This window comes from Apodemus sylvaticus, chromosome 23 (assembly GCF_947179515.1).
Source record: "Apodemus sylvaticus chromosome 23, mApoSyl1.1, whole genome shotgun sequence".
Taxonomy (NCBI): domain Eukaryota; kingdom Metazoa; phylum Chordata; class Mammalia; order Rodentia; family Muridae; genus Apodemus; species Apodemus sylvaticus.
Window position 1 is genome coordinate 53,122,332 of NC_067494.1, and position 27,925 is coordinate 53,150,256.

Below are 27,925 nucleotides of genomic sequence, written 5' to 3' on the forward strand. Positions count from 1 at the left end.
TCATATTGCCTTCATCTCGATGTCTGCCGGAAGTGAAGCCAAATTGGTGTGTGCACCACTGATCTGGCCAGAGTTCTCACTCAGGGCTCTCTCCAGACTAGAAGACAGGGAATGAATCAGTCTTTCTTGAAAGTCCTGGCCCATGAAAACATAGAGAATTGGATTGATGCAGCTATTGAAAAAGGCCAGTGAGCTGGTTGGATTAACCAACCTATCAAGAATTTTATAATCAGCACTAAACAGCATCTCTTTGAGCCAGACTATGCCTAAAAGGGCCACCAATTGAAAAGGAAACCAACAGATAAAGAAGGAAGCCACAACTGCTGTAAGAACTCGGAAGGGACGGCTGGAACAAACAATGGCTTTTTTGTGGATCTAGGTAGTGATGAGTCCATAGCATATCGCAATGATGGACATGGGCATGCTGAAGCCAATAATAAACCTGATGATCCCTCTAGTTGTTAAAAACGTGAAAACTGTGTTCAACTTTTCTACATCAGTTTTAGCCCAGGATCCAAAGTTGAATGTACAGTACACATCCACTCCAGGAACTCTGACTGTAGTCATGAAAATAAAAATGGGCAGAGTGAGAATCAGAGCTATAATCCAGGGCCCAACAACCACCTTCCTAGCCAGACTCACAGTGCGGTGGTTCTGAGCCCAAACTGGATGCAGGACACAAATACACCGGTCCAAGGCAATGACAGCAATCAGGAAGACACTTCCAAATAGATTTATGTCTACCACAATGTGCACTAATTTACACAGGAGCCAGCCAAAAGGCCATTTATCTTTCATAGCCATTTTGACAAGGAGGAATGGTAGAGTCACTGTGAAAGAGAAGTCAACCAAAGCTAGATTCAGATAACAGACAGTGGTGACAGTGTGTGGCATCTGAAATCCAGCTACCCAGATCACTAGTCCATTGCCCAGCACACCAAGGAAAAAGGTGATGGAGACAACCACCATCGAGAGGATCCACAGAACTCTGGAGATTGTAGAATCATACACGACCAGTTCTGATCCATGCAGAGGGATGGAGTAGTTGGTTTCAATTTTGTCTGCACCTGAAAATTTTCAAAAACAACCATTTCTCAGATGTGGTTCCCTCTGACATGACCCCTATTTTGAATGTTCACCATATTCTCCCAGAGGAAAACCATTTTACCAGTAATATTCCAAAACTACCTTTTTACTGGATGCCTTTCTCAGATAGCATAGCTCTCCAGATCCTGTTTATTCCTAAAAAATTCAAGCTTGCAGATTGATTATCAAACACTAATAAGCCCTCATGTCCCAAGAGTGATACTGAACTGAGGGTGAACAGAAAGCAAAATACTTCAAGGAAAGTGGTGTGATCAATAGACTATACTTTGGTGAAGACTTTTTTTCAGTTCTCATGTTCACAAGAGAAATAATTCAGAGGAGATATGCCAAAAGTTCAATCAAAAATTTGTTTAGTAAAGCAATGAACTGTAAACTCCAAAGATAGAGGAAAAGACACAGACAGACAGACAGACAGACAAGAGATATTCAGTGGTATGACCCAAAGCAGTACATTATACTCTGCACTCTAGATTTCAAAGGCATTTTTGTGAAGATTTATGAGGTGAGTGATATACATAAGGAAATAAGGTGATCCTTTATTCTTCAAACTTGTAGTAGACCACATGCTGTTTTTGAGTATTGATTACTATGATCCTCTTGAAATTTTATAAGGATAAGAGGTTAAAACTACCACAGATAGTGGTAGGATGTTATAACAAAACTAGGGTCACATGCAGAATTTTTGATAATGTATAAATATCATTATTAGTGATGCCTCTTGGTGTCTTGGTTTCTTGTATAACACAAAGACTCTAACTGCATCATAAAGAATGTTTAAACATGAAGGAAATTTCTGGAAACAGCTGGACACAGTGACAGGTAGGTACCATCTCTATATTCAATCCAGTGCCATCCATTTTCCCTGCTTGAGAAGAAGTTCCTCACACCTTGGTTTACAAAAGTATACATGTCTGCACAGTTTAGTGTTATGTGGGTTAGAGGGTGATGTCTAATGTAGACTTCACCAAAAGTCTACAAACATGCATTCTGTAATTATTATATATGGAACTTATATTGAACTATAAATATAACTCTAAAAGGTTCATTATTTCTCATTTTTGTAAGACTAGAATAAGGTTAATAGAAAATACGTCCCAGAAAGCTACCTAAATCGTGGATAGACTTTTACTTGGCTGCATCTGAGTCTTTCTACCATACCAAATGTGACACATGTTGCTAAATATGCCCTGCGACCTCCCCCAAGAATCTGATCACTTGCTCTCTGCTAGGCAAACCACAGTTTTATTGATGTATGTTGTCTCTCCATCTATTTTTTAGTATAATTCCTAATCAGACTAGAGAGTATCTTGAATTTTCTTTGCTTCTTAAGGTATTAATGGAGTCATGCATATAACACAATTTTGGATGATAACACTAGAAGTAGAATTTCTCAGGGAGCTTCTATGATTACTTTTTTAGCTTCTTGAGAATAAGACTCACTTTTACTGTGTTTCCTGGTTTAGAGTTAGCTCATAACTGCATCTAGTGTAGCAAGTTAAACCAAGAAGTCTTTGTGAACAACCCAGGATAAAGAAACTTGAAACATTTTCTTATGCTATAATGTGTGGCCTATATCAACTGCATACAGGCTATCTTTTTGGAATTTATTCATAGGCCTGATGTTGTTAATAATAATTATGTTAATAATAATAATGTTGTTAATAATTAATAATAGAGTGTGTGTCTAAAATCCTGTGAGGGGATGGGAAATGGGTCAAAGGTAAAACATATACTAGCCTATAATACACTTGTAAGCAGACAGGGCTGCCATACAAAAAATACTAAAAGGAAAACTGTAACCCAACAAGGATAACTACTCACTTCACTCTCACCAAAAAACAACATAGAAAATAAATAATTCCATAAGAACAAAAACAAGTCACTCAAACACACACAAAGTAATACTGCCAACATCAAAATAATGGGAAATAGCAACCACTGTTCATTAATATATTTCAAAATCAATGGACTCAATTCTCCCAATTAAAACTCTCAGGATAAAAGAATGGATGCAAAAACAACATTCATCATTCTGCTGCATACAAGAAACATATATTAGCAATAAAAATAGACATTACCTCAGAGTAAAGTGCTAGATAAAGGATTTCCAAGCAAATGATCCCAAGAAGCAAACTGGAGTAGCCATAGGAATATCCAATAAAATACACTTTCAACCAAAATTAATGAAAAGAGACAGAGAGTGTTACTTCATACTCATCAAAGGAACAATCTGCAAAGATGACAGCTTCGTTCTCAGTAACTACACCCCAAACATATGAACACCAATATTGGTAAAAGAAATGTTGCCAAGGGAGACAACCACGAAGATGGAAGACCTAAGAAAGAGATCGGTAGACACAGCATAACCAACAGAATACAAGAGATCGAAGAGGGAATTTCAGGTATAGAAGATACCATAGAAGATATTGACACAACAGTCAAAGAAAAAAACTACAAAAAGCTCCTAACCCAAAATGTCCAAGAAATTCAGGACTCAGTGAAAAGATCAAACCTAAGAATAACAGGTATATAATGGAGTGAAGATTCTCAATTCAGATGGCCAGTAAACATCTTCAATAAAATCATAGAAGAAAACATCCCTAACCTAAAGAAAGAGCTTCCCATAAATGTTCAGGAAGATTAGAGTACACCAACTAGATTGGCACAGAAAAGAAATTCCTTCAATCACATAATAATCAAAACACCAAATTAACAGAACAAAGAAAGAATATCAAAAGCAGCAAGGGAAAATGGTCAAGGAACAAATAAAGGCAGACTTATCAGAATTACAACAGATTACTCAAAACAGAAACTCTAAAAGTCAGAAAATCTTGAGCAGATGTCATACAGACCCTAAGAGAACAAAAATGTCAGCCCAGACAAACTCTCAATTCCCATAGATGGAGAAACCAAGATATTCCATAACAAAACCAAAGTTAAACAATATATTTCCAGTATAGAGGATAATAGAAGGGTAACTCCAACACAAGAAAAGAAACTACACCCAAGAAAAAAGCCAAGAAATTAATGTTCTTACAATAAACCCAAGAAAACAGCACAAACATAATTCTACCTGTAACAACAAAAATAACAGGAAGCAACAACCACTGGTCTTTAATATCTCTCAACATCAGTGCATTCAAATCCCCAATAAAAAGACATAGGATAACAGACAAGATACATATACAGGACCCAGTATTTTGCTGCACAGAGGAAACACACTGCAATTACATAGACATACACTACCTCAGAGTAAAAGACTGGGAAAAAACTTTCCAAACAAATAGTTCCAAGAAACAAGCATGAGTAGCCATTCTAATTACCAATCAAATAGACTTTCAAATAAAAGTTACTAAAAAAATTTGGGGAAGAACACTTCATACTCATCAAAGAAAAATCCACCAAGATGAACTCTCAGTTTTGAATATCAATGTCCCAAATGCAAAAGCACCCACATTTGTAAAAGAAACATTACTGAAGCTCAAATCTCACACAATAATAGAGGGACACTTCAACACCCCATTCTCATTAATGGACAGATTCATTTAGTTTCTGGAAACAGAAACTAAACAGAGACACAATGAAGCTAACAGAAGTTATGAACCAAATGGATTTAGTAAATATCTACAGAACATTTCACCCTAAAACAAGAATATACCTTGTTCTCAGCAACTCATGGTACCCTCTCCAAAATTGATCATGTAATCAGTCACAAACAAGCTTCAACAGACAGAAGAATACTGAACTAATTCCATGCACTCTATCAGAACACGATGGACTAAAGCTGGTCTTCAATAACAAGAACAACAGAAACCCCACATACTCATGGATAGTCAACAGCTCGCAATTCAATGGTAACTTTGTCAGAAAAGAATTAAAGAAAGAAAATAAAGACTTTTTAGAATTTAATGAAAATGAAGGCATAGCACACAAAATACATGGGACACAACAAAAGCAGTCAGAAGGAAAACACAAAGCTCTGAGTGTTATCATAAAGAAATTGGTGAGGGACTAAAGAGATGGCACAGTGGTTAAGAACACTGACTGTTCTTCCAGAGGTCCTGAGTTCAAATCCCAACAATCACATGGTGATTCATAGCCATCTTCATTCAGTGCACTCTTCTGAAGGCAGCTAAAGTATACTCATATACATAAAATAAATAAAATATTAAAAAATAAATAAATAAATTGGTGAGATCCCACATTAGAAGCTTAACAGAACTTATGAAAACTCTAGAACAAAAAAAGCAAATACACCCAAGAGGAGTAGAAAAAAAGAAATACTCAAACTCAGGACTGAAATCAATGAAATAAAAATAAGCAGAAGTGTACAAAGAATCAAAACTAAGAGCTGGTTTTCTAAGAAAATCAACAAGATAGATAAACTATTAGCCAAACTAACTAGAGGGCTCAGAGACAGTACCCAAATCAACAAAATCAGAAATGAAAAGACATAACAATAGAATATGCGGGAATTAAAAAAAAATGCCAGATCCTATTACCATAGCCGATATTCAACAAAATGAGAAAATCTAGATTAAATGGATAATTTTCTGGAAAGATACAAGGTACCAAAATTAAGTCAGGATCAGATATGAATTTAAACAGAATCATATCCCCTAAGGAATTAGAAGCAGTCATTAAAAGCCTCTCAACAACAACAACAAAAAAATCCCAGGGCCAGATAATTTTTGTGGAGAATTCTATCAGACCTTCAAAGAAGACCTAATACGAATACTTCTGAAACTATTCCACAAAATACAAACAGGGGTCACACTATCTAATTTATTCTATGAAGCCACAGGTAAGTTGATACACCAAGACCCAACAAAGAAAGAAAACTTAAGACCAATTTCCTTATGAATATTGATGCAAAAATACTCAATAAAACTCTGACAAACAGAATCCAAGAACACATCAAAATGATCATTCACCATAATCAAGTAGACTTCATCCACAGGATACAGGATTAGTTCAGTATATGGAAATCCACCTATATAATCTATTACACAAAAAACTCAAAAAATACCACAGTATTATTTCATCAGATACTGAAAATGACTATGATAAAATGCAAAACCCCATCATGTTGAAAGTCTTGGAAATATCAGAAAGCTAAGGCATATAACTAAACATAATAAAAGCAATATACAGCAACACCCTTCACAATAGTTAGCAATAACATAAAATAACTTACTGTAACTCTTACCAAGCAAGTTGAAGATGTTTATGAAAAGAACTTCAAGTCTCTGGAGAAAGAAAATAAAGAAGACTTCAGAAAATGCAAAAATCTACCTTGCTCATGGATTGGTAAGATTAATGTAGGAAAAATGACTAATAAGCAGCTTCAACAATATAGATGAATATAAAATTACCTCTAACAAATCAGTAGCCTTCTTCTACCCAAAGGATCAATGTCCCTTCCCCCACAGCATTGAGCTGGACTTCTCAGCACATTCAAGCTACAAAATTCCTGGCTGGCAGCCTCCACCCTTCCACTGGTGTTATCTCAGGCCCTAGTTCCTTTGAGAACAATACAGCTGCTTTCACCTTGACAACCAAGGCTGCCTCAGGGCAGTCTCACCTGGAGACCAGCAGAGACCTGCAAGACTTGAAGCAGGAGACCCTCTGAGAAGAGGAGCCAAGGAATAGGAGCCAAGGAATTCGCAGCTGCCTTCTCCTTGATCTGGGGGGAGGGCAGGGTTGTTTTCTAAAGACTATATTTATTGGCTAAATAATAGTAAAATCAGTCTCCATTGGCAAAATGTCATCCTGACTCATTTCCCTTTCATCCCCTTCCCGTTTATTCCCAGAATTCTCTTCCAGGTCTCCAGTTCTCATGTGGCCACAGGCGGCTACAGATCAATGGATGAGAAAGAAAATACAGAAACAATACCCTTCACAATAAACACAATAAATACATAATATCTTTGGGTAACTCTAACCAAACATGTAAAAGATCTGTATGACAAGAATTTTAAGTCTCACAAGAAAGAAATCTCAGAAAATGGCGAGATCTCCCATGCTCACGGATTGGCAAGATTAGCATAGTAAAAATGCCCATCCTACCAAAAGCAATCTTTAGATTTAACACAATCCCTATCAAAATCCCAACACAATTCTTCAAAGGCATGGAAAAAGCAATATCTTTCCCAAAATCCAGCCCTACAAAGGATAATAGATGGAACATTTCAAAGAAAGTAATGTTTTTTTAAGAAACCCAAAAGAAGATAGCCACACAAACATAACTTTACCTCTAACAACAAAAATAACAGGAAGCAACAATCATTTTTCCTTAATAACTCTTAACATCAATGGACTCAGTTCAGCAATTGAAAAACATAGACTAAGAGACTGGATATGTAACATTCAACATTTTGCTCCATAAAGCAAACGGCACTGAGTGACAAAGACAGACACTACCTCAGAGCAAAAGGCTGGAAAAAAAATTCCAAACAAGAGGACCCAAGAAATAAAGTGAAGTAGCTATTCTAACATTAAATAAGCCAGAAGTTATCAAAAACATAAAGAAGGACACTTCATAATCATCAAAGGAAAAAAATCTACCAAGATGAACTCTCAATTCTGAACATCTATGCTCCAACTGCAAGGGCAACCACATTCATAAAAGAAACTTTAATAAAGCTCAAAGCACACATTGCACCTCACACAATAATAGTGGAAGACTTTAATACCCAACACTTAGCAATGGACAGATCATGAAAACAAAAACTAAAGGGAGATGCAGTGAAATTAATAGAAGGTATGAAACAAATTGTGTGTGTGTGTGTGTGTGTGTGTATGTGTGTGTGTGTATCACTTCATCGTAAAGCAAAAGAACATACTATCTTCTCAGTGCCTCATAGTACCTTCTCCAGAACTGACCATATAATTAATTAATCACAAACCAGTCCTCAGCAGATACAAGAACATTTAAATAATCCCATGCACCCTAAAAGATCACCAAGGACTAAGGCTGGTCTTCAATAACAACAGAAAGCCCACATACACTGGGAAGCTGAACTATTCTCTACTCAATGATAACTTGGTCAAGAAAGAAATTAAGAAATTAAAGACTTTTTAGAATTTAATGAAAATGAAGGTAGAACATGCCCAAACCTATGGGACACAAAGAAAGCAGTGCTAAGAGGAAAACTCATAGCTCTAAGTGGCTCCAAAAAGAAACTGCAAAGAGCATACACTAGCAGTTTGACAGTACACATGAATGGTCTAGAAAAAAAGAAGCAAATACACCCAAGAGGAGCAGACGGTAGGAAATAATCAAACTCAGAACTGAAATCAACCAAGTAGAAACAAAAAGGAGTATACAATGAATCAAGAAAACTAGGAGCTTGGTTTTTGAGAAAATTCATCAAAATAGATAAACACTTAGCCAGCCTAAGCAGAGGGCACAGAGACAGTATCCAAATTAACAAAATCAGAAATAAAAAGGGAGACATAACAACAGAAACTCCCCCCAAAAAATCAGAGCTTACTACAAAAATACGTACTCAGCAAAACTGAAAATTTAAATGAAATAGATAATTTTCTATACAGATACCAGGTACCAAAGTTAAGTCAGGATCAGATAAAGAATCTAAACAGTTCCATAATCCTTAAAGAAATAGGAGCAGTCATTAAAAGTCTGCCATCCAAAAAATGCCCAGAACCAGATAGGTTTAATGCAGAATTCTATGAGACCTTCAAAGAAGACCTAATACCAATACTCTCCAAACTATTCCACAAAATAGAAACAGAAAAAACACTATCCAATTCATTCTATGAAGCCACAATTTGGCTTATCCTTAAACCACACAAAATCCCAACAAAAAAGAGAAGTTCAGACCAATTTCCCTTATGAATATCGATGCAAAAATACTCAATGAAATTCTGTGAAAACAAATCCAAGAAACATCAAAATAATCATCCATCATGATCAAGTAGGCTTCATCCTGGAAATACTAGGATGCTTCAGTATATGAAAATTCATCAACACAGTCCACTATATAATTGAACTCAAAGAATAAAAAAGACATGTAACTTAGGTGCTAAGAAAGGATTTGACAGAATTCAACACCACTTCAAAGTAAAGGTCTTGGAAAAATCAGGAATTCAAGGTCCATACCTAAGCAAAGTAAAAGCAATATACAGCAAACCAGTAGTCAGCATCAGGCTAAATAAAGAGAAACTTAAAGCAATACCACTAAAATCAGGGACTAGACAAGGCTGACTGCTGTATCCCTATCTATTCAATATAATACTTGAAATCCTAGCCAGAGCAATTAAACAGCAAAAGGAGGTCAAAGGGATACAAATTGGAAAGGAAGAAGTCAAAGTATCACTATTTGTAGATGATATGATAATATACTTAAGTGACCCAAAAAAATTCACTGGAGAACTCCTAAGCCTGATAAACAACTTCAGCAAAGTGGCTGGATATAGAATTAACTCAAATAAATCAGTTGCCTTCCTCTACTCAAAAGAAAAAGAGGCTGAGAAAGAAAGTAGGGAAATGATACCCTTCATAATAGTAACATATAATATAAAATACCTTGATGTGACTCTAGCCAAGCAAGTGAAAGATATGTATTTCAAGAACTTCAAGTCTTTGGAGAAAAATATTGAATAAGATCTCAGAAGATGGAAAGATCTCCCATGCTCATAGATTGGCAGGACTAATATAATAAAAAAAAATGGCCATCTTACCAAAAGCAATTTACAGATTCAATCCAATACCCAACAAAATTCCAGCTCAATTCCTCATAGAGTTAGAAAGAGCAATTTGCAAATTCATTAGGAATAATGAAAAAACAAGGACAGCAAAAATTATTCTATACAATAAAAGAACTTCTGGAGGAATCACGATCCCTGACCTCAAGCTATATTACAGAGTAATAGTGATAAGAAACTATATAGTATTGGTACAGAGACAGGCAGATAGAGCAATGGAACAGTATTGAAGACCCACAAATGAACCCAAACACCTATGGTCACTTGATTTTTGGCAGAGGAGCTAAAACCATCTAGTGGGAAAAAGGCAACATTTTCAACGCTTGGTGCTAGTTCAACTGGTGATCAGCATGTAGAAAAATACAAATTGATACATTCTTTTTTTCTCTAATAATTCTCTTATACAGTATATTAGGTTCTTTTTTATTAGATATATCCTTTATTTACATTTCAAATGTTCTCCCCTTTCCTGTCCTCCCAAAAAGTCCAATAAGCTATCTCCCCTCCCCCTGCTCCCCAATCAAGCCCCTCTCGCTTCCCTATCCTGGTATTTCCCTCCACTGCTGCATCGAGCCTTCCAGGACCAGGGGCCTCTCCTCCCTTTGATGTCCAACAAGCACATCTGCTGCCTATGCATCTGGAGCCATGGGTAACACCATGTGTGCTATCTGGTTGATGTTTTTGTCCCTAGGAGCTCTGGGAGTACTGGGTGGCTCATATTGTCATTTGATACATTCTTATCTCCTTGTACAAAACTCAAGTACAAGTGGATCAAGGACTTCTACATAAAACCATATACACTGAAGCTAATAGAAGAGAGAGTAGGGAAGAGCCTCAAATGCATAGGCAGAGGGGACATTTTCCTGAGCAGAACACCAGCTCTAAGATCAACGATTGACAAATCAGACCTCGCAAAATTGCAAAGTTTCTATAAGGCAAAGGACACTGTCAATAGGACATAGCAGCAACAAACAGATTAGAAAAAGTTCTTTGTCAATCTTACATTAGATAGAGGGCTAATATCCAATGTATACAAAGAACTCGATAAGTTAGATTCCCTATTAAAAATGGGATACAGAGCTAAACCAAGAATTCTCAACTGAGAAATATTGAATGGCTGAGAAGCGCCCAAGGAAATGTTCAACAGGCTTAGTCATCAGGGAAATGAAATCAAAAACCCCTGAGATTCCACCTCACACCAATCAGAATGACTAAGATCAAAAACTCAGGTGTAAGAAGATGCTGGCAAGGATGTGGAGAAAGGACACTCCTTTATTGCTGGTGGGATTGCAAGCTGATACAATGACTCAGGAAATCAGTCTGGCAGTTCCTCAGAAAATTGGACATAGTACTACCTGAGAAGCCAGCTATAACACTCCCAGGCATATACCCAGAAAATGCCCCAACATGTAATAGGAACACATACACATGCTCTACTATGTCCATAGGAGCCTTATATATAATAGCCAGAAGTTGGAAAGAACCCAGATGTCCCTTGACAGAGGAATGGATACAGAAAATGTGGTACATTTACACAATGGAGTACTATTCAGCTATTAAAAACGATGCCTTCACGAAATTCATAGGCAAATGGATGGAACATGAAAATATTATCCTGAGTGAAGTAACCCAGCAACAAAAGAACACACATGGCTGTACTCACTGATAAGTAGACATCAGTCCAAAGTTTGAAATATCCAAGATACAATTCACAGACCATATGAAGCTCAAGAAGAAGGAAAACCAAAGTGTGAATACTTCAGTCCTTGTTAGGGGGAACAAAATACTAGTGGAGGAAATAAGAAGAAAACCTGTGGAGCAGAGACTGAAGGAAAGGCCATCCAGAGTCTGTCCACCTTGGAATCCATCCCATATACAGTCACCAAACTCAAGTACTATTGAAGGAAAATTGATGGAGATATATATTTTAAATGGGCAAACATAAAGAAAACTCTCTGAAAATCAAAAAATAAGCAAAAAAACACATATGTTTAACAAAATGACATAAGACATAGATATGGGTAGAGCAGAAAACTGTTTCCAAAGTTTAATGGTGACAGATCTGCTCTATAATCACCAGCTTGTAACATAGGCAAGACTTATCACTCTAGCAATATTCCAGACAATCAGAAGACTCTGGACTCAATAGCATTGTCTCTTCTCATTAGAGGACATCTGGGTTTAAGGAAATCTCAGAAGTACCAGAGAATACTGATATTAAATTATTACTTTGAAATTATAACACTGAAATTATTCAAACCATGGGGAATTACAGCTATGATAAAGGAAGATAATGCAGTTTCAATATCATATAAGAAAAGCAAAATAAATAATATCAAACTTATCACGTTTTATTTTAAGGGGAAAAGAAACACACATAAAACTATAATTGAAGAGATTTATGATTACAAAAAGCATTTGTGAAAAACACAAGGAAGTTTTAGCAAATACATCCATGAAGTCACAGGAACTCTTATCTCTCAAAATCAATAATGGTACATACTATAGGAAAATGTCCTGGAAATGGTGTGGCAGATTTACATGAGGAACTTTGCTGACTGTGTAAAAAAATATAAAGAGGAAAAAATGTACCAATCATCACATCTCCTTTTTTGGTCTTCCATGATTGTTACATAGCATTCAATGTCAGTAAAGGCACACACAGATTTAGGACTATACAGGAGCCCAAATATAAAAATCAAGACTTCCTATTTACATGTGTATCTGCCCAGCCATAAGACTGATAAATATTGATCTAAGAGTGTCCAGAAGGTATATATGCAGCTCATGTGTCTTATCATCAGATGTACTTATTACTTAAGCTGTCACAATAATCACCCCAAGGTCTTCCTGACACCACCTGCCACTGAGAATTCTGGAAATATTTCTTCATTTAGGCTCTGTAGCTGGGGACTCATGCTCTGATTAAAAACAAGTTGGAAAATATGTTTTTGGACCTTCTCTAGCTTCAGGCACCAAGATTTCAGCCAAAAAAGTAGACAGCAAGAGGTCATGTATCTATTTTCTAACTGGATTCTTTCTGGCCTGAACAGGTTCCTGGCAGACATTGAGAGACCACTCACATCAGCCAAGACTATTATACCAAGAAAAATTTCAATCACCAAACATGGAGAAAATAAGATATTCCATAAAAATTATAGACAAATTTAAATATTCTCTTCCAGTAATCCAGACTTCCGGAGAATACTAAAATAAAACCATCAGCCACTGTGGATAACTGCACTCAAGGAGCACAAGAAATAAATAATTTCACAATGGTAAAACCACAATAAGAGAAACCCACACACACACACACTACCCTGACGAACACCAAAAAAGTAGGAATTAACAATCACTGGTCATTAAATATGTCTAAATATCAATAGACTCGATAACTCAATAAAAAGCACATGCTAACACATGTGTAAACAGGATCCATCAGATACAATGATAAGCATTATCTCAAAGTAAAAGACTGGAAAAAAGGTTTTCCAAGCAAATGGACACAAGAAACAAGCTACAGTACACATTCTGATAGCTAATAAAATAGACTTTCAAACATAATTAATCAAAATAGGTAAGAACACTTCATATTCATCAAAGGAAATGCACCAAGATGTCATCTCAATTTTGAATGTATATTGCCAAATACACAGGCACTCACATTCATAAAAGTAATATTACTGAAGCTTAAGTCACACAGTGAAATTCACACATTAATAATGGGAGACATTAGTACTTCATTCTCACCAATGGACAGGTCATGGAGACAGAAACTAAACTAAGAAATAATGAACCTAACAGACATTATGAATCAAATTAGTTAAACAAAAATCTTAGAATATTTTACAAAAACACAAAAGAATACAGTTTCTTATCAGTGCCTCACAAAATCTTCAAAAATTGGTCATATATACTGTTCACAAAGCAAGCGTCAAAAGATAAATCAAGACTGAAATACTACCTTGGCCCCTGTCAGAGACAAAGAGGAGAGGATATTAAAGTGAGAGTCTTTACTACCCCACTCTTAATAATGAGCAGATCATCAAAACAGAAATGAAACAGTGACATGGCAAAGCTAACAGAAGTTATAAAGTGAAAGTTTTTAACAGATATCTACAGAACACTTTACCCCAAAACAAAGACATATACCTTCTCAGCTCCTTTCAAACCTTCTCCAAAGATGCCCATAAAATCAGATCCAAACCAAGGCTCAACAGATACAAGAAGATTGAAATAACCCCTAGCAATCTATCAGATCAACACAGACTAAAACTGGGTGTCTAAAGAAACAAAAACTACAGAAAGACCACATATGCATGTAATCTCAACAACTCTCTACACAATCATAATGTGGTCAGGGAAGAAATAAAGAAATTAAACACTTTCTAGAATTCATTGAAAACAAAGTATCTAAACCCTGAAGCTGGGGTTGTCACTAATGTCCACTTGTCAGTGACTGCATTCCATGTGTGTTCTTTTGTGATTGGATTACCTCACTTAGGATTATATTTTCCTGTTCCAACCATCTGCCTAAGAACTTCATGAATTCATTGTTTCCATTGTGTAAATATATCACATTTTCTATATCCATTCCTCCATTGAGGGACATCTGGGTTATTTCCAGCTTCTGGCTATTACAAATAAGGCTGCTATGAACATAGTGGAAAATGTGTCCTTATTACATGCTGGGGAATTCTCTCAGTGTATACCCAGGAGTGGTATAGCAGGGTCCTCTGGAAGTATCATGCCCAGTTTTCTGAGAAATGACTAGACTGATTTCCAGAGTGGTTGCAACAACTTGCATGCCCAGCAGAAGTGGAGGAGTGTTCCTCTTTCTCCACATCCTTGCCAGGACCTGCTGTCTCCTGAGTTTTTAATCTTAGCCATTCTGACTGGTGTGAGGTGAAATCTCAGGGTTGTTTTGATTTGCATTTCCCTAATCATTGATGATGCTGAACAATTCTTAAAGTGCTTCTCAGTCATTCTAAGTTCTTCAGGTAAAAATTCTTTGTTTAGCTCTGTACCCCATTTTTCATAGGGTTATTTGGCTCTCTAGAGTCTAACTTCTTGGGTTCCTTTTTATATTGGATATTAGCCCTCTGTTGGATGTAGGGTTGGTGATGAGTTTTTCCCAATTTGTTGGTTGCCATTTTGTCCTTTTTACAGTGTCCTTTGCCTTACAGAAACTTTGTAATTTTTTGAGGTCCTATTTGTCAATTCTTGATCTTAGAGCATAAGCTATATATGTATAAATATATATGTACACGCACACACACACACACACACACACATGATAGGCAACACAACCACCATATTCTCCTAAAATCCAGATAAGGAACAGAAAACAAAGATAAAACCATGAATACAATAAAGATAAAACCAAATCTCAGCCTACAGAACTAAAATCTTCCTAATTCCATATTTCTAGATGCCAAAGTGAAAACACATGAGTAACACTAAGAACAATATGTCTCCACTGGAACCCAACAACCCTATCACAGAACCTTTCATATTCTAACATAGCCAGAGCTATTAAAAGACCTTAAAAGCAGCCTGTATGAATATGATAATTCTTAAAGAGGATGTGGAAAAGTCCTTATTAGAAATCTAGAAAAACAAGCAAAAAGTAGGGAAGAAAACAAACAAACAAACATCTGAACACCTGGAAATGTAGGAAATTCCCTCAATACAGAAAACTCAAACTGAGGGAATTTTGGAAATGAAAAATTAAAGGCTTCAAGAAGAAACTACAGAGGCAATATTCACCATCAGAATACAGAGGATAGAAGAGAGAATGCCTGTCATTGAAGATATGATAGAGGAAATAGATACTTTGGTCAAAGAAAATGTTAAATTCAAAATACTTATGATAAAAAAAATCCTGAAAATCTGGGACATTATGAAATGATAAAAGCAAAGAATAATAGGAATAGAGGAAGGTGAAGACACCCAGATCAAAGGTCCAGAAAATATTTTTGATAGTATCATAGAAGAAACTTTTCTTATCCTAAAGAAGGCAATGCTTATAATGTATATGAAGCATGCAGAACACCAAATATCAAAGAAGATCCCCTTGGTATGTTAATAGTGAAAACACTAGACATACAAATGAAAGAATATTAAAAGCCACAAATAGAAAAAGATGAAATAACATATAAAGGCAGACCTATAATGACTACACCTGAATTCTCAATGGGTACTGTGAAAGCCAAAAGAGCATGGGCAGAAGTACTGAAGACTATAAGAAACATACGCCAGCGCAGCATCTGGGTTACAGTATCCAGTAAAATGTACAGTCGCTTTACTTTCAATTCTGCCGTTTTGTGACATCTACCCTGTTTCCAATTTCTGCCTATTATGAATAGAGCAGCAATGAACATGATTGAACAAGTACCTGTCTGTTAGGAGAAACATGTTTTGGGTATATACCTAAGAGTAGTATGGCTGGATCCTGATGAAGATTGCTTCTTATTCTTCTCAAGAGTTCCCACAATGGTTTTCAAGGTGGCTGTACAAGGTTCATTACCATTAGCAATGGAGCAGTGTTTGTACCAACAGAAAGCTAAATGGTGGCAGGGTTTTGCATTGTCATTTCTTTGACACATCACTGGTTACCTATTTGTACATGCCTGTCCTTCCACACCTGCACAAAAGATAAGGGTCAGTCAATACTTAACTGCCTTTAATTACCTAAGAGTTGTTCTGGAGTTGTTTAATGCTGATTGGTTATAAATATCTGACAGCCAATAGCTGGTGCAGAAGCAAGGGGTGGAGCTTCATGGTAGGCCTCTAGATAGGAAGGATGAAAGTAAAGGTGGGAGATTAGAGAAAGACATCATATGAGCAGGATGGAGGGGGAAAGAAGCAGGTAGTTAAAGAACTAGTCATGTGTCAGCAGCAGGCCTGGAAGTCAGATTAGGGAGTGACTACACCAACAAAAGGCCTAGAGTTTTATACTATGCAGAAGTCTTCTTGTCTTTGTGAATGGCAAGTGAGATTTGAGAAAGCCCTTCAATAAATGTTACTGAATTTTTGAATAATTTTGCATCCAGGTATTTTGCTGATTTTTTTCAGCTGTAGAAAAGTTTTCATGGGATGTTAAGAGCCACCTGTGTATGCTATTATACTATGTACAAATGAGAAGATTTTGAGCTTTTCTTTGGCAATTTGTATTCTTTCATCTCCTTCAGGTGTCTTATAAGCCTCACTAAGACTTCAACTACTATGTTATATATTTATGGACAGAATAGACAACATTTTTTATTTATTTCTGTATAATTGCTTTGATTTTCTCTCAACTTCAATCTCAAGTTGATCTGGGTATGGGCTATAAACTATATTTTTTATATTTAGATTTGCCCATGTGTCCCTATGTTTTTCAGGATCTTAAACTTGAAAAGCTGTTGGATTTAGCAAAGTGGCATTCTCTATCTAATGAGATGGTCATGTGGTTTTTGTCTTTCAGTTTGTTTATATGGTGGGTTACAATTACTGATTTATATCCATGAACTTCTGGGATGAAGTATATTTATCAGGGTTTCCTGTTCCACCTTTCTTTTTTGGGTTTTTATGTAGTTTATTTATCAACATAATAGTGGCTTAAGAAAACAAATTTGGTGATGTTCTTTTTCTATTATGTGAAATAATTTGAAGAGTGCTTGTCTTGTTTATTTTTGAAAGTCTGGCATAATTGAATGCTAAAACCATTTGCCCTAGGACTATTTTCGTGTGGTAGGATTCTCATTACTGCTTTCATTTTTTCTTGCTAGGGGTTTAGATCTCTTTAAACTGCTTATTTGATCTTGATTTAATATTTGTTCTGGTATGTATTGAGAAAATGAACATTTCGTATAGATTTTTCAATCTGATGGAGGGCAGAATTTTAACGTGTGTTCTTCTGATTTTCCTGAATAACTTGGTTTCTTTTTTATGTTTTTTAATGTTATTTTATGTTTTTAATGTTATTTTATGTTTTTAATGTTATTTTATGTTTTTTAATGGTTTCTATTTTTATGTTTCTATTTTCATATATAATTTATTAATTTGAATATTTACTCTTTGCTATTTACTTAATTTGACTATGGGTTTGTCAATATTACTTTTTTTTAACTGTGTTTCATTTATTGTTTTCTATTATTTTCAATTATTATCATCTACTCTCTTGGGAATGACCTGTTCTTTAGTTTTATTCTTTTAGTTCTATGAACTTTCCTCATATAACTGACTGTATAGTATTAGATAAGGTTGGGATTGTAGTGTTTCCATTTTTCTTCATTTTACCTTCTTTTATTTCTTTCTTAATTACTTCCTTAACACATTTTTCCAGTAGAGTGTTGTTTAGTTTCCATGAGTTTGTGATCTTTATGCTGTGTTGATGCTTATATCCATATTTAATTGGTGGTGGACCGAATGCAGGCTGTTATTTCAATTTCCTCTTATTTCAATTTTCTCTTATTTGCTGAGATATTTCAGATTGTAGTCAATTTAAAAAAAATCTGCATGCTTCTCAGAAGATATATTATTTTGTGTTTGTGTAAAATGTTCAGTAAATATCTGTTTGGATATTTTGTTTTATATATCAGGTAGTTTTCTTTTTATTTAATATTTTTAACCTATATGGCATGCCTTTTAATGAGAACAGTGTAATGAAGTTTCCCTATTTCTGAGCATCAATATATGATTAAATCTGTAGCAGTGTTTGATGTATTTATAAAAAGATAAAGTGGGGAGTGTATATTCTATGGTTCTATAGATGTGTAGTAAGGTATGGGGGAAGGGGGTGCATCATCAGTTCCATGCTGAAGCGTCCCTTTCCTGAGGGACCAGCGACACAACAGTATAGAGTAGAACAAAGTTTATTCAGGACATGGGGAGATGTGTTAAGAAGGTAGTAGAGGCAGAGGCAGAGAGAGAGGGAGAGAGGGAGAGAGAGAGAGAGAGAGAGCGAGAGCGAGACAGAGACAGACAGAGAGGGACAAAGAGAGACAGAGAAAGAGACAGAGAGAGAGAGACAGAGAGACAGAGAGAGGTGAAGGGGAGGGAAGGAGAGGAGAGGGCATGGGGAGAGGAGTTAAGAGGGTAGTAGAGGCAAAGAGCGAGAGAGAGAGAGAGAGAGAGAGAGAGAGAGAGAGAGAGAGAGAGAAGAAGAAGGAGGAGGAGGAGGAGAAGGGGGAGGGGAGAGGGGAGGAGAGGAGAGGAGGGAAGGGAAGGGAAGGGAAGGGAAGGGGAGGGGAGGGGAGGGGAGGGGAGGGAAGGGAAGGGAAGGGGAGAGAAGGGAAGGGAAAGAGGCTGACCATGAGCATGGGGAAGGTACTAGAGAACAGAGCAGGAAAAGGAAAGCGAGAGAGAGAGAGAGAGAGAGAGAGAGAGAGAGAGAGAGAGAGAGAGAGAGAGAGAGAGAGAGAGGAAGGCAAGCAGCCCCTTTTACAGTGAGTCAGGCCTATCTGTAGGGTGGAGCACACCTGGCTATTGCCAGGTAACTGTTGGGCAGAGCTTAGATAAAATGTGAACAGTGTTTCTTTTATGCAGTTTGAGGATACTTAATACACAGAAGCTTAGAATTGGAATATCTGTTTAGTGGGTATTGTACTAAACTTTTCATGGAATTCTCATTTTGTGAATAATTAGTATAATTCCCAATTCTTGTTTCTTTATTTTGAACTTTTGGGCTGATATCCACTTATCAGTGAGAGCATACCATGTGTGTTCTTTTGTGATTGTGTTTCCTCACTCAGGATGACACTTTCTAGTTCCCTCCATTTGCCTAAGAATTTTAAGAATTCATTGTTTCTAATAGTTGAATGGTATTCCATTCTGTAGATATGCCACATTTTCTGTATCCATTCCTCTGTTGAAGGACATCTAGGGTCTTTCTGGCTTCTGACTATTATAAATAATGCTGTTACTAACATAGTGGAGCATATGTCCTTATTACATGTTGGAGCATCTTCTGGGTATATGCCCAGGAGTGGTATAGAGCTGCCAAACTGATTTCCAGAGTGGTTTTACCAGCTTGCACTCCCACCAGCAATGGAGGAGTGTTCCTCTTTATCCACATCCTCTCCAGTATCTGCTGTCCCCTGAATTTTTGATCTTAGCCATTCTGACTAGTGTGAGGTAGAATCTCAAGGTGGTTTTTATTTGCATTTCCCTGATAACTAGGGATATTGAACATTTCTTTCGGTCCTTCAGAACCAGTTGAGTTTTTTCAGTTGAGAATTCTCCATTTAGCACTTTACCCAATTTTTTTATAGGGTTATTTGACTCTCTGGAGTCTAACTTCTTGAGTTCTTTGTATACATTGGATATTAGTCCTCTATCAGATGTAGGGTTGGTAAAGATCTTTTTCCAAATTGCCGGTTGCCTCTTGACAGTGTCCTTTGCCTTACAGAAGCTTTACCGATATATCAGGTCCCATTTGTCGATTCATGTTCTTAGAGCATAAGCCATTGATGTTCTATTCAGGAAAATTTCCCCTGTGCCCATGTGTTCAAGGCTCTTCCCCATTTTCTCCTCTATAAGCTTCACTGTGTCTGGTTTTATGTGTAGGTCCTTGATCCACTTGGACTTGAGCTTTGGACAAGGAGATAAGAATGGGTCAATTAGCATTTTTCCAGTTGATTCAGCACTATTTGCTAAAAATGCTCTCTTTTTTCCACTGGATGTTTTTAGCTCCTTTGTCAAATATCAAGTGACCTATGTGTGTGGGTTCATTTCTGGGTCTTCAATTCTATTCCATTGATCTTCCTCCTTGTCTCTGTACCAATACCATACAGTTTTTTTCTCACTATTGCTCTGTAGTAGAAGAGCTTGAGGTCATGGATGGATATTCCCCCAGGAGATTTTTTTTTTAATTCCAAATGAATTTTCAGATTGCTCTTTCTAGCTCAATGAAGAAATGATTTGGAATTTTGATGGGGATTGCATTGAATCTGTAGATTGAATTCAACTAGATGATTATTTTTACTATATTAATACTGCCAATTCATGAGCATAGGAGATCATTCCATCTTCTGAGATCTTTAATTTCTTTCTTCAGTGGATTGAAGTTCTTTCATACAGATCTTTCACTTGCTTGGTTAGAGTCACACCAAGGTATGAAATATTATTTGTGACTATTGTGAAGGGTGTCATTTACCCAATTTCTTTCTCAGCTTGTTTATCTTTTGAGTAGAGAAAGACTACTGATTTGCATTAATTTTATATACAGCCACTTTGCTGAAGGTCTTTATCAGCCTTAGAAGTTCTCTGGTGGATTTTTTGCTGTCACTTAAGCATACAATCATATCACCTGCAAATAGTGATATTTTGACTTCTTTATTTCCAATTTGTATACCTTTGACCTGCTTTTGTTGTCTAATTGCTCTGGCTAGGACTTCAAGTACTATATTGAATAAATAGAAAGAGAATGGGAAGCCTTGTCTGGTCCCTGATTCTAGTGGGATTGCTTCAAGTTTCTCTCCATTTACTTTGATATTGGCTACTATTGCTTTCACTATTTTTAGGGCCTTGAATTCCTGATGTCCCCAATGCTTTTATCGTGAGGGATTGCTGAATTTTGTCAAAAGCTTTTTCAGCATCTAATGAAATGACAATATGTTTTTTTTTCTTTGAGTTTGTTCATGGAGTGGATTACATTGATGGATTTCTGTACATTGAACCATGGTGAGCGATCATTTTGATGCATTCTTGGATTAGGTCGGCCAGAGTTTTGTTGAGTATTTTTTGCATCAATGTTAATTAAGGAAATTGGTCTGAAGTTCTCTTTTTTTGTTTCGCCTTTGTTTGTTTTATGTGTAAGTGTTATTGTGGCTTCATAGAATAAATTGGTTAGTGTTTACTGTGTTTCTCTTTTGTGGAATAGTTTGAAGATTGTCTGAAGATTATCAGTATTAGCTCTTCTTTAAAGATCTGATACATTTCCCCACTAAACCCATCTGGTCCTGGGCTTTTTTTGGCGTGTGGGGGGGGGGGGGAGATTCTTATTGCTTCTATTTCCTCAGGACATATGGGACTATTTAGATGGTTTATCTGATCCTATTTTAACGTTGGCACCTAGCATGTGTCTAGAAAATTTTCCATTTCATCCAGATTTTCCAATTTTGTTGAGCATAACTCTTGTAGTAGGATCTGATGATTTTTTGAATTTCCACAATTTCTGTTGTCTCCTTTTTCATTTTTGATTTTATTAATTTGTATAGTTTCTCTGTGCCCGCTGGTTAGTCTGGCTAAGGGTTTTTCTATCTTGTTGGTTTTCTCAAAGAACCAGAACCTGATTTTGTTCATTCTTTGTATAGTTCTTTTTGTTTCTATTTGGTTGGTTTTGCCCCTGAGTTTGGTGATTTCCTGCCATCTACTCTCTTGGGTGCATTTGCTTCTTTTTGTTCTAGAGCTTTCAGGTGTGTTGTCAAGTTACTAGTGTAAGCTCTCTCCATTTTCTTTTTGGAGTCACTTAGAGCTATGAGTTTTTCTCTTAGCACTGCTTTCATTGTGTTCCATATGTTTTGTTATGATGTGTCCTCATTTTCATGGAATTCTAAAAAGTCTTTAATTTCTTTATTTCTTCCTTGGCCAAGCTATCATTGAGTAAAGAATTATTCAATGTCCACGTGTATGTGTGTTTTCCATTGTTTTTGTTTTAACTTAATACCAGCCTTAGGCCGTGGTGATCTGATAGTGTGTATGGAATTAATTCAATATTCTTCTATCTTTTGAGGTCTGTTTTGTGACTAATTATATGGTCAATTTTAGAGAAGGTACCATGAGGTACTGAGAGGAAGGTATATTCTTTCACTTTAGGATGGAATATTCTATAAATATCTGCTAGATCCATTTGGTCCATAATTTCAGTTAGTTTTACTATATTTCTGTTTACTTTCTTTTTGCATGATTTATCCGGTTTTGAGAGTGGGGTGTAGAAGTTTTCAACTATTATCGTGTGGGGTGCAATGTGTGCTTTGAGCTTTAATAAAGTTTCTTTTATGAATGTGGGTGTGCTTGCATTTGGCACATATATGTTCAGAATTGAGTTCATCTTGGTAGATTTTTCCTTTGACCAGTATGAAGTGTACTTTCTTATCTTTTTTGACTTTTGTTTGAAAGTCGATTTTATCCAATATAAAAATGGCCACCCCTGCTTGTTTTTTGGGAACATTTGCTTGGAAAATTGTTTTCCAACTTTTGATGTTGAGGTAGAGATTGTCCTTGTCACTGAGGTGGGTTTCTTGTATCCAGCAAAGTGTTGGGTCCTGTTTACACACCCAGTCTGTTAGTCTATGTTTTTTGGGGGAAGAAATTGAGTCCATTGATGTTAAGAGATATTAAGAAAAAGTGATTGTTGCTTCCTGTTATTTTAGTTGTTTAAGGTGGAATTCCGTTTGCATGGCTATCTCCTTTTGGGTTTGTTGAAAGATTACTTCATTGCTTTTTCTCAGTTGTCATTTTCCAACTTGTGTTGGTGTTTGCCATGTAGAGCTGGGTTTGTGGAAAGATATTGTGTAAATTTGCTATTGCCATGGAATATCTTGTTTCTTCCTTCTATGGTAATTGTGAGTTTTGTTGGGTATAGTAGCCTGGGCTGACATTTATGTTCTCCTAGCGTCCATAGGACATCTCTCTGGTATCTTTGAGCTTTCATAGTTTCTGGTGAGATGTCTGGTGTAATTCTGATAGGTTTACCTATATATGTTACTTGACCTTTTCCCTTTACTGCTTTTAATATTCTTTCTTTGTTTAGTGCATTTGGTGTTTTGATTATTATGTGACAGGAGGAATTTCTGTTCTGGTCCAGTCTGTTTGGAGTTCTGTAGGCCTCTTTTATGTTCATGGGCATCTCTTTCTTTAGGCTAGGTAAGTTTTCTTCTATAATTTTGTTGAAGATGTTTACTGGCCCTTTAAGTTGTATATCCTTGCTCTCTTCTATACCTATAATCTCTGGGGTTGGTCTTCTCATTGTGTTCTGGATTTCCTGCATTACAAGCATTTTGCATTTTGCATTTTCTTTAACTACTGAGTCAATGTTTTCTATGGTATCTTCAGCACTTGAGATTCTTACTTCTATCTCTTGTATACTGTTGTTGATGCTTGTGTCTTTGACTCCTGAATTCTTTCCAAGGTTTTCTATCTCCAGAATTTTCTTACTTTGTGATTTTTTTATTGTTTATACATCCATTTTTAGATCCTGGATGGTTTTGTTCAGTTCCTTTACTTGTTTGTGTTTTCCTGAAAAATTTTAAGGGATTTTTACATTTCCTTTTTAAGGACTTCTACTTGTTGACCAATGTTCTCCCATATTTCTTTAAGTGATTTTTGTCTTTCTTCTTAAAAGGCTTCTACCTGTTGACACAAGTTCTCTTATATTTTGTAAGGGAGTTATTTATGACCTTCTTGAAGTCCTCTATCAACATCATGAGATGTGATTTTAAATCCAGCTCTTGCTTTTCTGGTGTGTTGGGGTATCCAGGATTTGCTGTTGTGGGAGAACTGGGTTCTGATGATACCATGTTTCCTTGGTATAGGTTGGTAATGATTTTGCATTTGCCTTTTGCTATCTAGGTATCTCTGGTGTTAGCTGGTCTTGCTGTCTCTGGAGGTGTCTTATCTGTCCTTCAAGCATTTGTATCTGTACTTCTGGGATTGCAGTTCTCTCTGTGCACACATGTATGTAGGAACCCCTTGGAGACCAGCTCTCCTGTGGGTTCTCCACACTCCAAATGGTCTGAGTATCGCTGGTTCTTAAATGCCCTGTGTGCAGCTGGTTCTCTAGGAAGGATCAGGAGATGGTGTCTTCACTGTGGCAGACCTGGGAGAGTCTGTTCCAGTTAAAGGGCAGGCAGCAGCAGAAGGAATGGAAGGGGAGTGCTATTCAGGAGGGCAGTGGTTTTGGTGGTTGCTGTGTAGTGAGTCCTGCTGGATCCCTGGCAGCAGCTCTGGGCCTCCAGAGGTGGGAGGGGGTTCTTACCAAATGCCCTGAGTACAGCTTATTCTCTAGGAAGTATCAGGAGATGGTGTCTTCACTGTGGCAGACTTGGCAAAAATCTGCTCCAGCAGAAAGGGCAGGTGGCTGCAGAAGGGGCAGAAGGAATGCCTGAATTTCTTTTCTATTAAATATTCCTATTATGTTTTGACTTTTAATTTTGTTAGTGCTCCATATTTCCTGGATATTTTGTTCCTTAAGTTTTTAGATTTAACAATTTTTAAATCATCTATTATGCTTTCTCTTTATTTCTTATTTTCTGTTGGCTTCCTCTTTTCATTCCTAAATTTTCCGATTATCCCTTTCCAGTGGACCCACTAATCCCAAGTCCATCCCCATGGAGCTTCAGATTCAGCTCCCAATAACTAGAAACATATTATAGTCAGAACTCCCTATGGCCACTCCTCATAAGATCACGGAAGAAACATTTACCTTTGCCAGGCAAAACATGGACATGAAATGCTGCTGAGAAAGAGAAAGTGCAGCATAATACAGGCAAGCAACAAAGGCAAGACCAGATATAATTTCTCAGACTTTCAATCTTCCTAAATACTGAAGAATACACAACAACGTACACAAAGATTATAACTGGTTCTTAAATAATGGTACTGATAATTCTTGACATTGATATAACAGGGGTCCATGCATTTGTAAGACTATAAATATGTAGAATTATAATCTCTGTATCACAGATTATTGTCTTTACAGTGGTATAATCAAATTGTTTATCTTGTAGAAATTAATACTTTTTTTCCCAGATATTCTTTCTATCCTGCTTACCTTCTGAGCACAGGCTGAATATTTCCTGAAGAGATAGGATAACCTGCTGCCTTTTGCCCCTTGATGCATTAGAAGCATCAAGTTTTATGAGTTTCTGGTGAATAGAGAAAATGAAGGAGCATCTCATAGAGTTTACAGAATGGAGGGCATAACACAAATGAGAAGGGTCAGATAGTTGTAACAAATTATGGAAGTATTTGTATTTCTAAAGATGATATGAGTAAGGAGGTGGGAAATAGGTGGATTGAACAGTTTATTCAACAGGCATTTGATTACCCTACACAGGACACTTAACAAGGTGAATCTATAAGATTGTCTCGTGAACTAACTCCTGAAACAACAAGCCTTATCCCTTCACTGGACCAGATGAACTAGAACCTAGCAGTAACTCTAGTGATTTGGTTCACATATCAGCTTGTAAGATTAGGGACACAAATTCTAATTTCCTTGCTGGAAAAGAATCAGTGGAAGAAGAAACATAGAAAAGAGCTCATATTTGGAGCAGAGACTATTGTGGAAGGTGAGGGGTATGTGAAAGATTAAAACTGAGGTTTTGTTCAGGAAATTTTCCCCTGTGGCCATGTACTTGAGGCTCTTCCCCACTGTCTTTTCTATTAGTTTCAGTGTATCTGGTTTTATGTGAAGGTCCTCGATCCACTTGGACTTGAGGTATGTACAAGGAGATTAGAATGGATTGATTTGCATCCTTCTCTATCCTAACTGCCAGTTGAACCAGAACTATTTATTGAAAAGGCTGTTTTTTCCCCACTGGATGGTTTTAGTTCCACCAGTAGCTTATGCTCTATGATCAAGAATTGACAAATGGGACCTCATAAAATTGCAATGATTCTGTAAGACAAAGGATACTGTCAATAGAAAATGGCAACCAACAGATTGGGAAAAGAACTTTACAAATCCTACATCTGATAGAGCGCTAATATCCAATATATAAAAAGAACTCAATAAGCTAGGCTCCAGAGAACCACATAACTCTATTAAAAATGGGGAACAGAGCTAAACAAAGGATTCTTACCTGAGGAATACTGAATGTCTGAGAAGAACTTAAGAAATGTTCAACATCCTTAATCATCAGGGAAATGCAAATCAAATCAATCCTGAGATTCTACCTCACACATGTCAGAATGGCTAAGATCAAAAACTTAGGTGACTGCAGATGCTGGCAAGGATGTGAAGAAAGAACAGCATTCCTACATTGCTGGTGGGATTGTGAACTGGTACAAACACTCTAGAAATCAGTCTGGCATTTCCTTAAAAAATTGAACATTGAACTTCCTGAAGACCCTGCTATAGCAGTCCTGGGCGTATACCCAGAAGGTCCTCCAACATGTAATAAGGACAAAGCTCAACTATGTTACTAACATCCTTATTTATAATAGCCAGAAGCTGGAATAAATCCAAATGTCCGTCAACAGAGGAATGGATACAAATAATGCGGTACATTTACACAATGGGATACCACTAAGCTATTAAAAACAATGACTTTATGAAATAACAAGGCAAATGGATGGATCTAGAAAATATCATCCTGAGTGAGGTAACCAAGTACAAAAGAACACACATGGTATGTATTCACTAATAAGTGGATATTAGGCAAAAAAGTGTGGAGTACCCATGATATAACTCAGAGACCACATGAAGCTCAAGAGGAAGAAAGACCAAAGAGTAGATGATTCAGTCCTACTTAGAAGGGGGAAAAATAATCAGGGGAAGTAGAGAGTAGGAGGGCTTGGGAGGAAGGGTGTAAAAGGGAAAGAATCAGGTTTTGGAGGAAGTGGGGGAGAGGTACAGAATGTTAGGAAATTGAACAGAGGTAAATAGCAATGGGAGATGGGAAACTGAGAGTAGCAACCAGAAAGTCCTAGATGTCAGGAAAGCAAGCGCCTCCCAGGACCCCACAGGGACGACATTAGATGAAAGCCCAGACCCCCCCCCCCCCGATTGACAGATGGAGCTACCCACACATCTACAAACTTTTAACCAAGAATTGCTCCTGTCTAAAGTAAATACAGGCTCAGAGTGAAGCAGAGACTGAAGGAAAGGCCATTCAGAGACTGCTCCACATGGGCATCCATCCTACAGGCAGACAACAAACCCAGACACTGCCAAGAAGTGCTTCCTGACAGGAGCCATATACAGCCGTTTCTTGAGAGACTCTGCCAGATCCTGACCAATACAGATGTGGATTCTTGCAGGCAACTATTGGAATGAGCACAGGGACCCCAGTGGACGAGTTAGGGACTGGGACTGATGGAGCTGAAGGGTCCATATTAGGCATCAATGGGAGGGGAGGCCCTTGGTCCTCTGAAGGCT

The 27,925-nt window shown here is 37.0% G+C and overlaps 1 pseudogene; it reads right to left on the reverse strand.

Annotated features, from left to right (window-relative positions):
• LOC127673766 (formyl peptide receptor 2-like) lies at nt 1-27,881 on the reverse strand (annotated as a pseudogene).
• Nucleotides 27,882-27,925: the final 44 nt, after the last annotated feature.